Source organism: Phoenix dactylifera, chromosome 4 (genome assembly GCF_051530095.1).
Source record: "Phoenix dactylifera cultivar Ajwa chromosome 4, Ajwa_hap1_PhDact_Kaust_v1.1, whole genome shotgun sequence".
NCBI lineage: Eukaryota > Viridiplantae > Streptophyta > Magnoliopsida > Arecales > Arecaceae > Phoenix > Phoenix dactylifera.
The window spans coordinates 30,654,529-30,668,544 of record NC_143193.1 but is presented as its reverse complement, the minus strand read 5'-3'; the positions used below and the strand labels follow the sequence as shown (position 1 = coordinate 30,668,544).

At 45.2% G+C, this 14,016-nt stretch overlaps 1 protein-coding gene across 9 annotated transcripts in view; it reads right to left on the bottom strand.

Annotated features, from left to right (window-relative positions):
• Positions 1 to 8,968: 8,968 nt before the first annotated feature.
• The window catches only part of LOC103724120 (TRAF-type zinc finger-like protein), a 117,805-nt gene continuing 112,757 nt past the window's right edge, over positions 8,969 to 14,016 (bottom strand). For all 9 annotated transcript variants that reach the window (XR_016400231.1, XR_016400230.1, XR_016400232.1 and 6 more), the window contains one exon: positions 8,969 to 9,741. The gene's annotated coding sequence lies outside the window, so the exon portion shown is untranslated. The remainder of the gene's footprint in view (positions 9,742 to 14,016) is intronic.

The window sequence follows — 14,016 nt, the reverse complement described above, 5'->3', positions numbered from 1 at the left end:
ACACTCAGATGTGTGTGGCCCATTCGATGTGCAAGCCAGGGGACGTTATTCGTACTTCATTACCTTTACCGATGATTATTCACGGTATGGGTATGTGTATCTTATGAGACACAAATCTGAATCTTTCGAAAAGTTCAAAGAGTTCAAAAATGAAGTAGAAAAACAAACTGGAAAACCCCTTAAGGCTCTTCGATCAGATCGAGGAGGAGAATACCTTAGTGGAGAATTCCGGGACTATCTCAAGGACAATGGCATAGTCTCACAATGGACTCCTCCGGGTACACCTCAACTCAACGGGGTGTCAGAGAGGAGAAATCGGACTCTATTGGATATGGTCCGGTCCATGATGAGCTTCACTGATCTACCGATGTTTCTTTGAGGAAATGCCTTACTTACCGCAGTATATCTACTTAATAGAGTTTCCTCTAAATCCGTTCCTACCATACCGTATGAGATATGGCATGGTAAGAAACCAAGTCTTGGTCATCTCAAGATTTGGGGATGTCCGGCCCACGTCAAAAGATTACAGGCGGACAAACTAGAGGCTAGGACCATAAGTGCTCATTTTATAGGATATCCTAAAGAGTCATTAGGATACAATTTTTACGTTTTAGAGGAGCACAATGTGTTTGTGAGCCGTCATGCTATCTTCTTGGAAAACCAGTTTATCCTTGATAGAGGCAGTGGGAGGAAAATTGAGCTTGAAGAGAAAGTCTCTGAAAAGCAACGAGTCATGGATCCTATCGAACCCATTAATACAGAGCCAGTACACGATGTCCCTCAACCACCTCGCAGATCAAGTAGGGTCTCCCATCCTCCCGATAGATACTTAGGTATACTAGAAGAGGATACCGAGGAAATGTTCCTAGTGGGAGATAGGGATCACATACAGGATCCCAAAACCTACAACGAGGCGATATCTGATATCGATTCCGAGAAATGGTTGGAAGCCATGAAATCAGAGTTAGACTCCATGCGTTCCAACCAAGTCTGGACCTTAGTAAATCCACAAGAAGGTATTGTACCTATTGGATGTAAATGGATCTACAAAAGAAAGATAGGTTCGGATGGAAAGGTAGAGACCTATAAAGCAAGGCTGGTGGCGAAAGGGTATAGTCAACGCGAAGGCATTGACTATCAGGAGACCTTTTTCACCTGTAGCCATGCTGAAATCCATCCGAACATTGCTTGCCATTGCAGCATTTCATGATTATGAAATCTGGCAGATGGATGTGAAAACTGCTTTCCTAAATGGATATCTTGAAGAAGATATCTATATGGAACAGCCTTTGGGTTTCACTTCCAGTAATGGAGATCACAAGGTCTGCAAGCTGCAAAGGTCCATTTATGGACTAAAGCAAGCATCTCGGAGTTGGAACACTCGTTTCGATGACGCAATCAAAATGTTTGATTTCATCAAAAATGAAGAGGAACCGTGTGTTTACAAAAAGGTTAGTGGGAGTGCTGTCGTATTTCTCGTACTATACATGGACGACATCCTCCTGATAGGGAATGATATTCCCATGCTAACCTCGGTCAAGGTTTGGTTGTCAAAAGAGTTCTCCATGAAAGACCTTGAGGAAGCATCCTATATTTTGGGAATAAAAGTCTATAGAGATAGATCTAAAAGGATGCTTGGCCTATCACAGAAAATGTGTATAGAGGAAGTGCTGAAAAGGTTCAGCATGGAAAACTCCAAAAGGGGTCTCTTACCCCTAAGACATGGAATTCATCTCTCCAAGAAGATGTGCCCCAACACATCTGAAGAGATTCAACGCATGAGCAAGATCCCTTATGCATCGGCAATAGGGAGCCTCATGTATGCCATGCTATGTACACGACCTGATATAGCCCTAGCTGTGAGTGTCACAAGCAGATATCAGTCGAATCCAGGTGAAGAACACTGGACAACTGTGAAGAATATTCTTAAGTACTTGAGAATAACTAAAGATTTATTCTTGGTCTTTGGAGGATCATCAGAGTTAAAGGTAGAAGGGTACACAGATTCAGACTTCATGACTGACGTCGATGATAGAAAGTCAACATCTGGATATGTGTTCTTGTGCAATGGTGGTACGGTGAATTGGAAGAGTTCTAAACAACCGATCATTGCTGACTCTACTATGGAAGCTGAATACATCGCCGCATCTAAAGCTGCTAAGGAAGGCTTCTGGTTCAAGAAATTCATTGCAGAATTAGATGTGATGACATCAGATGCCATAACACTCTACTGCGATAATAATGGCGCCATAGCTCTAGCTAAGGAGCCAAGGTCTCATCAGAAGTCCAAGCACATAGAGCGGCGCTTACACCTCATACGCGACTATGTTGAGAAGAAGTATGTCGAAGTGCAGAGAGTAGACTCCGCGGACAACGTGGCAGACCCATTCACTAAGCAGCTAAGTCAACAAAAGACTGAAGCCCACCTTGAGATGATGGGACTAAGATATATGACTAATTGGCTTTAGTGCAAGTGGGAGATTGTTAGATGTATGCCCTAGAAGCCAATTTTGGCTGACACATTATTAATTCTAGGACATAATTTGTACTTGACTTTATTATTACTGAATAAATGAAAGGCATCTTTTTCATTCATATTATTACTGTGTCTATGAATCGTCCAAGGAATTAATAAGATGATGATGCATATTCTCAAGAGTTGAGAATTTGAGCCATGTATCATTAGTGATTAATTTCTAAACGCTCCTGATCGATGGATCATCACGAGGACGGTGATCGATCCGATGAGATCAGTGCACACATTACTTTCCCTATGGATGGACGAGACTCGAGTCCACGGTGTAGGGACACTGAAGTAATAGTGCAGGTGCTTATTAGAGAACAAGGGTACTGAGCGTGACCAATACAAGAAGTCACTTGGATGTCTATCCACTCGTGAGTGGCTTGCTTGATGTTGCAGTAGTGTGACTGGTCCTTTGACCTGCGATGCTTCGGCTACTCACAGTGAGGTTATTGTAGTTTGACTGCATACATACATAGTCTCTAACCATATGGGTCCATGCGGTGTAGATTGGCTGCATTAAGTTCACTGTAGGAGTAGGGTATGCACCTATAAAGAATCTATCGACCTTGATAGATAAGGAGAGATCCTATGTGATTTATAAAACTGAGTTCGTAAGACCTCGGCCGGGGCAGATTGCACAGTGGAGAAAGAGTTCTCCGCTCTCGAACTTAAGTCGAATAAATCTTGACATGTGACAGGCGATGGGGTTTGACGAGTTGTCCATGACCTCCGTCCTATAGGGATCCACGATAGTAGGACGGTATCACATGATAACTGCACCTAGAGGTTCATCATTCTATTCTGCTGGGTAGCCACTACATGCTGCTAGGTGTCACTAGTGGATGGTGGGACTCACAGGGATTATCTCGATGATCGATTAACCCTAATGAGTAGAGTTGGAATCGTTCCAATCCATTGAAAGGAGTTTTCAATGATATTGTGATAGAGATCACAATATATCTCACTACCAATCAGAATAGAACCTATGGGGTCACACACACTAGAAGTATTAACCGATCCGATGGTTGAATCGTGATTAGAAATCACAAGTAATCAATTCGATTGATATTAAGTTGAAGAAGGAACAATGGAATTAATTAATTGGACTTAAACACAAATCCTACTTCGAGTAAGATTCCTAGAGTCCTAATTGGAATAGGACTGGAAATCCTAATTGGAGTAGGACTGAAATTCCTACTTGGAGTAGGATTCCTACAATCCTAATTAGATTAGGAGTTTTGAATTAAAATTGGATTCCTACTTGGAGTAGGATTCCTAGAGTCCTAATCGGATTAGGACTTCGGATTCAAATTAGAGTCCTAATTGGATTAGGACTAAAATTAAATAAGTCTTAATTGGATTAGGATCTCCTAAGCCCTAATTAATCATCAACCTAATGAATCAAGATGACTCCTAATTGGGTTAGAATTGAAGAGTTCAAGTTAATTTCATGGTTCATTCAAGTTCTAATTGGATTAGGACTTGTATAAAACCCAAATTGGTTGAACCTTGGACTAAGCCTAATTAGATTAGGACTTAGCCACTAGAAGACCTCCTAATCCTCCTTAGAGGAGGACTAGGGTTAGCCAAGAGGGAGGGGCGCACGCCCCTCCTCTTTTCCCTTGTTGGTGCGGCAACACAAGAGGGGCCGGCGCCCCTCTTGGAAAACAATCAAGGGCTCCTAACTTGTAGGAGCCCTTCATGCTTAAAAGGGGATGTGGGCGGCACCCTAGGGCTAATAATTTAAGCCCTCTTCCTTCTCCACCCGTGAGCCCCTCTCCTCCTCTTGTTTCAGCCGCAAGCAAAGGGAAAAGCCAAGAGGAGTCTTGGCGGCATCCTCTTCCTCCTTTCCTTCTTCCAACGCAGGCAAAGGAAAAAGGGGCTGCAAGGCTTGGTGATCTTCTTCCATGGTTGCTCCTTCTTCTTCCTCCTCCCAAGTACAATCAAGGGTTGATTAAAAGGGAGGACATCAGCCACCAAGTTTTCTCTGCAAGGGAGCTAGCACCCCGGGGAGATAGAAAGCTTGGATCGGTTCCTGCTTCGTGTGGATACCCGTAGAGGCCGGGCACTTGAACGGCTTCAAGCGAACCTTCATCCAAAAACCACGATCATCAGTTTGCGGTGATCATCTACCCGCACAAGGTGCAGATCTGATCTTCCTAAAGTTTCTAAAAGTTTTAATTCTTATTTATCTACGAACGGTTTCTCGAAACACGTTCATGCGATGAACGTCGATCCCGCTTATGCCGATTCCGCTGCCATTTGAATTTTTTTGAATTTTCTGCGGCATGGGCGGGTTCCCAACACTCCTCGTAATGCCAACGGATAGAGATCGAGCTTGAATTGGCTGCCCTGGATCGTCAAAGTGATGCCTCGGCATATGCCCTCTGCCCTCAACGTGGCTCCGTCACCCAATGCCACGTCGAAGCCCAATGTCGGCTCTGCTATGAGACCGATCTGTTTGACGAGCCTTTCATCCAAAAAATTGTGGGTGCTGCCCGTATCTATGAGGATACGCACCACACGTCTTTTGATCATGCCGTCCACGCGTAGCGTTTTCGGTGTCGCCGATCCGGAGTAGGCATGCAATGAAATCTGAGGTGGCACGTCCTCTTCCTCGGCCTCTAAATCTTGGGGCTCATCCTCGGCAACCTCATCACCATCTTCAGCCACGGCCTCGTCCTCCAATCCGTCGATCAACATCACCGCTCCGACGGGCCGCGCACACCGGTGTCCCGGTGTAAATTTCTCGTCGCAGCGAAAATATAGGCCTTTTGCTCGACGTTCCTCCACTTGTGCTGGTGTCAAGGTCCTCCCGGGTGGACGCTCAACCCTCTTGACGTCACCTGACAAGCGAAGAGGGGTCCTCGGCCCTGTGTTAGCTGCTGCAGCCGTCGTCGCTCTTGGCTGGCCGATGGAGCCCCCTGCGGTTTGGCCGGCCCGGAGGTTGGTCCAGCTGCCCCGTGCCGCTGATCGAGTGGTCTTGATCTTCTCTTCTACCATCAGTGCCAAGGCAAAGGCATCCTCCAGAGATTGTGGCCGCAAAGTCCTCACCTCGGCTTGAATGTCGCCGACACGAAGTCCTCCGAGGTATATGCTTTTCAGCGCGGAGTCGCTCCACCCCACCACTCGGTTGCTGATCCTCTCAAACTCCTCTTGAAAGGTTCTAACAGTAGTCTTTTGGGTGACCCTTGATAGCATAGACTGGAAGTCATCATACTCGGTAGGGCCGAAACGCCGACAAATTGCTGCAGAAAAATCCTCCCAACCGTTGAAAGGTCGAGCTCGGTCGGCGGTTTGAAACCATCGCAGGGCGGTCTCTTCTAGGTGAAAAGATGAGATCAATACCTTTTGGTCCTCCGCTGTGCCATGGTAGTGAAAGAACCGCTCAGCCCGATACACCCAATCGAGAGGATCGCCATCTTTAAACTTGGGAAATTTCAGCCTAAGAGTCAGTCCGCGATTTCCTCCCTCTCGATCTCCATTACGGTCCCGATCTCGTTCATATCCTCGGCGTGGGTACTCCCCCACACACTGGTTCCTCATCTGAAAATTCTGGATGGGATCATCCTCCATATCCGACCCGTCGTCGATGCCAATCGGGCTCATCCCCCGAGCCCTAGCGCGTGCGCCAATCGGTATGAGCTCGGGTCGAGGTCTAGGTCGATCTTCTCCTTGGTCCAGCCGCATCTCCTCTGGTGGGTTGGGAAGGAGAGGCTCACGAGGAGGGGGTCCCCTCCGTCCTGGTCGTCCACGGGTAGGGGCCGGAGATTCCACCCGGGTTCGACGCGGAGCTCCCCTCGGTGGAGTTTCTTGCCGCTGATTTAGCAATAGTTGCAACATCATCTCGATATGGTGTTGCGTGGTATCCATATTCTCCATCAATTATTGTTGGCTCTTCTGCATAGTTGTTTGATTCCTACGCAAGAACTCCAAGAGACGGTCGGTGGAATCAAGATCGGGTCTCAGGTCCGCCGAGGCCGCGGGTGATCGCGAGCCTTCTTGATGTGGGTCGACGCCCCTTGAAGATGCCGCTTCTTGCTGCTTCGAGGTTGTAGAGCGGGTGTTCACCATCTTCCAAGGCCAAGGATTGAACTGCTCTGATACCAAATTGATGCGATCCGATAGAATTTGATCCGTATCTCAAGATTCTTGACTCTTCTTGATTTCTGGAAGGGTGGTTCTGACCTGATTGCAGACACAATTTCCGAAGATCCATCCGTCAGATCGATCTCAATTTTGGATATATTGTAGATCTCTGCGTTAGCTTTCCAGCGGTAGGTCGTGGGTCTAGAGAAGACATCGGGATCTTGAGATATCAGCCTCTGACTGATGACTGCGTAGGGAAGGACGGGCTGATAATCCGACGGGATGGAGTTGTTTGTAGAGGCTGGAAGGGATCAAGGAGGAGAGGAAGAAGAGGGAGAAGGTGGCTGGCCTCTCGGGACAGAGGTGGTGCAGCCGGATGAAGGAGGGGGCGGCGGCCTTGGACGGCGGCCTAGGGAGAGGGGGAAGGCGTCGCAAGAAGAGAAGAGAGAAGGGAAGAGAGCTAGGGCAAAAGCCTTTCAATTAATTTTTGCATGCTGAAATAGGTGCTCACCACTTCTATTTATAGGTGGCTACCTGACCCCTTAACTTGACTTGATCTAATTGAATTCAAGAAACAACTAAACCCAAAGCGACTCTAATAAAGGCCAAGTCGGCTAGCCCGAGCAAGGCTATGCTGAAATAAAATTAACATCAAGAACTCAAAAGCAAAAATAACCAAATGATTAAGTCCGAGGCGGTCTAGTGGATCCAACCGCATCATGGGTTCGAGGCATGACACTGAAAGTAGGTTTTGTTCCTTTCTTGAAATCTTTTGAATTCTCTCTTAGGTTCGTGTGACAGTTAAGAGTTTGAAGAAACTCTCGAGTTTCTTTTGGTGATCAAAGTAGATCCAGGCGAGGCTCAACACAGTTACAAAAGATTTGATGTTGTATCTCGAAATCAATTTGGAGTGCAAATAGAATCTATCCCACTAATATGCAAAATTCAACTGTCCATGTAAGATATATTCTTTACTTTTATATGATTATTTAGGATCAAAATTTTGCATGCACTGTATCAATTCTGGGGCATGGTAGATCTCTTTATGCTACATTTTTTTTTGTATATGATGCTTTCACCAATCGCATCACAGCTGAGCGCCACAATCTCTCAACAAATAGGAGTAAAATGGCAAAGATCAAGTAAGAGTCGACAAGAATTCAATTTTTCATACTCAACACATTTGTTCTTCCATTATTTCAAATTCTCCAAAACCATGACATATTAAAAATATTTTACATGTTCCTTCACTTACTAAAAATCTTCTTATGTTTACCAATGTAATAACGTAATTTTTAGTCTCACCCATCTTTTTATATTCTCAATGGATTATCTTATGTGGACACCTCTCCTAATGGGCAAGCTCTCGATTTTCTCTTCAGTCAATAAATCAAGTCAATTTATTCAAGCCTTTCTTCATGATTGTACACCAGTGGATGTTTGGGATCCTCGTCTCAATCATTCATTGTCAAATATTATTCATCAACTTATTTCTATATATTATTTGCAGTTCATGGAAATAAGCATTTGCCCTTTTATTAGTCATGTCTTCTAAGAAGTCTCATCAGTTACCATTTAGATCATCTCAATCTATGTCAATGAGTCTCATCATCAGATCTTGACACCTACATGACACATTAGCAAGGGCAAATGTCCGAAGACGATGTATAGGAATAATAAGTGTTACTCTTAGTATGGGTTATGCCTGATGGTAGTTTAAGCCAACACCTCCACAGACGTCCCAGCCAGTTACTTCCAAGCCAGGAACATTGGTATAATATCCATACTTGCATTGCCTCCACCCACTATCCCACCATTGTGTATAATCACATGATCATCCACCGCATCATCAAGGCCTTTAATGTCATGTTCAATTTTGCCGCATTCCTAGATCAGAAGAATGGAGGCCATTTTGGTTAATTCTTTTTGCTGACCCTATCTTCTTCGTCAAAGCCCATGGCTAGAGTTATGGCTAAAGCCTTGACCCTAATGAAATGAAAGGAAAGGAAAGGAAAAGAAAGAAAAACTTTAATGAGAAGGGAAAAGAAAAGAATGAAATAGAATAGACTTTCCTCTCCTCTTGTTTGGAAGTTTTAGAAGAAAAAAGAAAGTACTTTCTTTCCTCTTGTTTCGGAGTTTGGAGAGAAAAGAAAAGAAAACATACCTTTTTAACACTTTTACTAAAATATTCTTATTATAAAAGGGGCATTCTTATAAGTTGAGGGTAAAATAGGGATTATAAAAAATTTATTAAGTTCCAATTTCTTTCTCTCCAAATCCTCCCACTTATGGGAGGAAAGAAAAGAGAGAATTGGAGACCAAAATTTTCCCTCCTATTTCCTCCTTTTTTTTTCCTTTCCTTTCACTAAAAAACTTTCAAACATCAAAATTTTTAACTTTTCCTTCCATTCCATTTCTTTCTTCTCAATTTCAAGTTTTCAAACGGAGCCTTATGGAGGCCGTGCCACTTCGGGCTCCATCATGGATGGGCAAATGGATCCAACAACAGTGTCATCCTTGTCATCTGCAGATGCGGCCCCATTTTTGGCTTTAAGTTGAACGTCAAGTGGGCGACCTCTCAAGTTCGCCGGTGATTATGTGCCAAAGGAGAAGAACAGCTACTTCCCCTCAGCCTGGCTTGCTGCCCCTAATCCCGAGGAGGCCCCGACCACTTCAAGGATGATGCCTCAGCTTGGTCGGCTGCCGCTTGATCCCGAAAAGCTGCCAAAGATGCAGGTAGTAGGCCGATCAAAGCCAGCGCCACCGCGAAAGAAAGCAAAGGCAGGACGATCAAGATTAACACCGGCGTTCCGAGCACAGTAGCACTGATGTTGTCGAAGGTCAGTTGGAGGCAAAGGACAAGTGAGTTGGCTGATACATCACCAGAGCCGCTTGGCAATAAAAATGGGCCAAGAAAGAGATGACCCACATGCCATCTTCGTCCTCCATCAGGTTGGAGGTGAATATAGCTGAAAGGGCGCTATCTCCGGGGCCTTGTGGTCAACATGTCTGTTGCTAGAAACGCAAAAAGGAGGCGACATATGGTAGCATGGGAGCCCTTTAGAGGCCATGGTGCTAGTGGTCGCGTGGCATATAACTCCTCTCATAGTTGATGATGAGGCACTTATCTAGACATAGGACATGAGAAGAGGTTATTATTGTCCAGCTATCCAGTCTAAAAATGAGATAAACTACGTTTCTATTAAAAAAATTAAATAAAATATATAAGAATAAAATTTGATTAATATGTGTGCATTGCAATGAGTAACTAACAAAAGTATATATACAAGAGATCAAATCACATAAATCAAGTGCCACAAAAACAACAAATTTATAATAATTTGGGGCTAACCATGCACCTACATCTATTCCCCAAGATATATTTTTTTGAAAATTTTCACTATAATCTCTCCAAAATTACAATCCGATTGTTTGACCGGGCTCATAATTAACCTAATTGATTTCACTAATAATCAACCAAAACCACACTCGAGCTTTTTTTTCAAGCTTAATACAATCCAATTCAAGATTTGGATGGACCTTCTTCCAAGTTTCAAATCCTGAAACTTACCTCAGCAAAGTATAAGACAAATATAAAATAAACGAATCACAGCTCCTAAAATTTAAGTATGCAAAAATAATGAAGACCTAAATTAGTTGGCTCCTAATTAGACTTGAATGCTCTTCACCAACTCTCTCAGTAGTGGAGGATGTGATCTTTCAATTCTTAATGAATGCCGTTGAATGTTCTCCCTTTTGAACTCCTTTTCTTTTCTTTAGCTATTAAATTTTTCCTCATTTATTTCCTTCTCATTCACTTCTCTTTCTTTCTTTTGGAGTTTTCATGCGTTTATACCACAAAGAAATGGTTGGGAGACACTTCTAGTAGTTAGATAGGTCAAAAGAGCCATTGTGAATTAAAAATAGTCGTTCTAATTTATGGAAAAACTAGCCGTTATTGTTGTCAGGTATAGACGGGTTGACTCATCGTTTTCAGAGGTCGACTCATTATTTTTAGAAGTTGACTCGTAAACTTTAGGGGTCAACTCAAACTGGCTGTTATTTTTGTTGAGCTTTGCCTTTCATTTGTAACCATTGTAGGGTCGCCGCTTTTGGTTTAGGGATTGACTTGTTCATTAACAGTGTTGTCAGGATCAAGAGCTACCATTGCACCAAAACCGATCGGTGTTAGTGAAGGCGCAACTCTATTTCCTTAAACCCCACCAAAGGCAGCGCCACGAGTCGACTCCGACCATGCCTCGCCCATCCCGGACTCCGACCTGGCCTCGCCATGGGTTCAGGGACCCTCGGGTATAACCCACCTACTAATTCAGCCATCGCCGTTGGCATGCGGCAGGACATGCTGACAGTGACCCTTCCTGTGCTGCTCAGGAACCCCGCAAGGTATGGCTCGCACAGCGGCAGAATATGTCCAACATCCCCCCCCCCCAACGTGATGCCTGGGTTTCGAACTTGAAACCTCTGGCTCTGATACCAGTTGTCAGGATCAAGCGCTACCATTACACCAAAACCGACCGGTGTTAGTGAAGGTGCAACTCTATTTCCTTAAACCCCACCAAAGGCAGCGCCACGAGTCGACCCCGACCAGGCCTCGCCCACCCCGGACTCTGACCTGGCCTCGCCATGGGTTCAGGGACCCTCGGGTATAACCCACCTACTAACCAAGCCATCACCGTTGGCAGGCGGCAGGACATGCTGACAGTGACCCTCCCTGTGCTGCTCAGGGACCCCGCAAGGTATGGCCCGCACAGCGGCAGAATATGTCCAACAAACAGAGGTCGGCTTGTTATCTTCGTGGGTCGACTCTCTAATAAACATAATTTTACTACTTTATGTCTTTTGTTTATGGCCATTCAAGGGTCGACTCATTTGTTTATGGTGTCGACTCTTATTTGACTGGAGTTGGCTCATGATCTTCATGGATCGACTCGCCAATTTAATAAATTTTACAGCTTTCTGTTTTTTTGTCTGTGACTATTCTGGGGTCGAATTTTATTCTTATGGGTCAGCCGGCAAAGCGTATCAGTCTGTATCTATGTGTCGGGGTCAATTTGTTATAATTCATGGGTCGACTCTTGAGATAGCCTAATTTGAAATTTGTTGTTATTGCAGGTGAGCATTCAAGAGACAATTCTACGTATTTTTAGAATTGAATCTCTTTATGTAGAGCTTTAGAAAATTAAACTTCATTTCTTCATATTGAGAGTTACTGAAAGATTTCTTTTGGAATTTCTACAAACATTCAAGTATACTCCAAGCAACCGATTAGTGAACTTTTTATTCAAATATTTTATCATCAAAATCAAATAAATGAACTTCATGGCCAATGGGTCAACCTGGCTAAGTTGGCGATTAGCTTTAGCCGCCAAACTAAGCCACAGGTGAAGACATCTATCAAGGAGATACTAAGAGTGGGGGAGCTGGAGGGTACCATGAGGTACTTGGAGATCCCTATTACAGGCCGTCGGCTACGGAGGGGGGACTGTGCAGATGTGGAGCTATGTATCAGATGCAAAATGGAAGGGTGGCAGTCCGAAGCATTGTCGATGATGGGCAGGATCACCTTGGTGCGTTCGGTCGTTAGCGCTATATCAGTATTTCTGTTGTCAAATACTATAGTGCCTGTGTCCCTTCTGAGGTCATTGGAGCAGTTATTCAGAAATTTCATTTGGGGTAGCTAGGGAGAGAGAAAGGGTATAAATCTGATGGCATGGAAGGCAGTTTGTCAGCCGGTATGTCAGGGCAGCTTAGGGATCCAGTCTTTAGTGACAAGACGAGAGGTACTAGCAATGCGACATGCAACCAGATTTATGCTGGACCCCGACTGCTTATGGAGTGCCCTACTGAGGGCTAAGTATGGAGTATCCATGGTGATGAGGGAGTTCCATGTTAGGAGGCAGTGCTCCTTTATATGGAGGGAGATTTGCTCTTACGCACTAATGGTGAGGGCTGCGGTCAGGTGGGCTGTTAGTGATGAGCGCTCTATCGATGCCCTAGAGAACAATTGGGTTTGCTGAACTTTTTCGATCCTTCAAGGCGGGAAGGTCGTCGAGTTAGTGATTTGATAGTCCCGAGTTGGAGTAGGTGGGACGAGCCACTGGTTCGGGATGTCGTTGGGGCGAAGTTGGCCGAGCTGATCCTGGCTATTCTGCTACTCGCAGTGGAGATGACAGACAGGTTGGTCTGGGCGGCTACAGGTAGGTCCAGAGTACGTACCACGGATGTCCAGGAGTCCATAGGTGGAGAGGATGTCAGGTAGATGGAGGGTAGGTGGATTTGGAGGCTGGGGGTTCATCCACGTGTTGCCCTATTTCTATGGAAAGTAGCATGGGGCTGTCTTCCCATGAGGGGCATGTTGGCGGGGAGAGGTGGTCGGATCACTTTGTGTTGTGCCTAGTGCCCGGATGTGGAGGAATCAATTAGTCACGTGTTGCTTGGGTGTGAGTGGGCAGCATAGATCTGGGGATGCAGTGGCCTTCTCTAGCTCCAGTCCACCTGATCTACAGATGACCTACTACACTAGCTGAGGGAGACTATGCGGAGCCAGAGGGTGGGGGCGTAGGGGATTCGAGTGGCCTATATGGCGTACCATATATGGTTGGATAGGAACACCCAGATTTTCGATGACAGGCAGGAGTCTCCGAGGTGCGTCGTCAAGAGAGCTTGCATCTAGGTGGTGGAGATCATCAGGACTACTACAACAAATTCATCTAGGATGGCCAGGGACATCTGGGGACCCCGCTCGGCTGCATTAGCACCTAGGTTCTCTCTTATTTCTTGGGAGCCCCCACCCCTCGGCTATCCAAAAGTGAACTTCGATGGTAGTGGTCCTGAAGATGGCGACAGGGTTGGTGTGGGGTTTGTGATCAAAGGTCATGACTCATAAATGATCGCTGCAGGCGGGAGAGCACCAATGGGTTGTCAGTTATAGAGGCGGAGCTTAGGGCAGCATGGAAGGGCATCTCCTATGTGAGACGGACGCTGGAGGCTGAGAGTATCATCCTTGAGAGAGACTCGGCCATGGTGATTGACTGGATACAAGAAGAGAGATGGACGGAGGATGGGAGTCCCTTACTATGTGACATTCGATTGATGTTGAGAGACTATAATGCCTTTCAGGTTGTGCACATGTATCAGAAGGCGAACAAGATGGCAGACTAGATTGCTTCCTATATTGCACAGCACTCCGGAGAGGTCCTTTGGCCACATCAGGGGGCACCCCCTTGCCTTTGTGTCAAACTGTAGCCCTTGATTCTGCTGGCTGCACCTACATCAAAATGGGGTGAGCAGCCGTTGTACCGAAAAAAAAGTTACTAAAGGCTTTCTTCTTAGCTTTCTGAAATCAATCAAGCATACTCAAGGCAATAGATTAGTGATCCTTT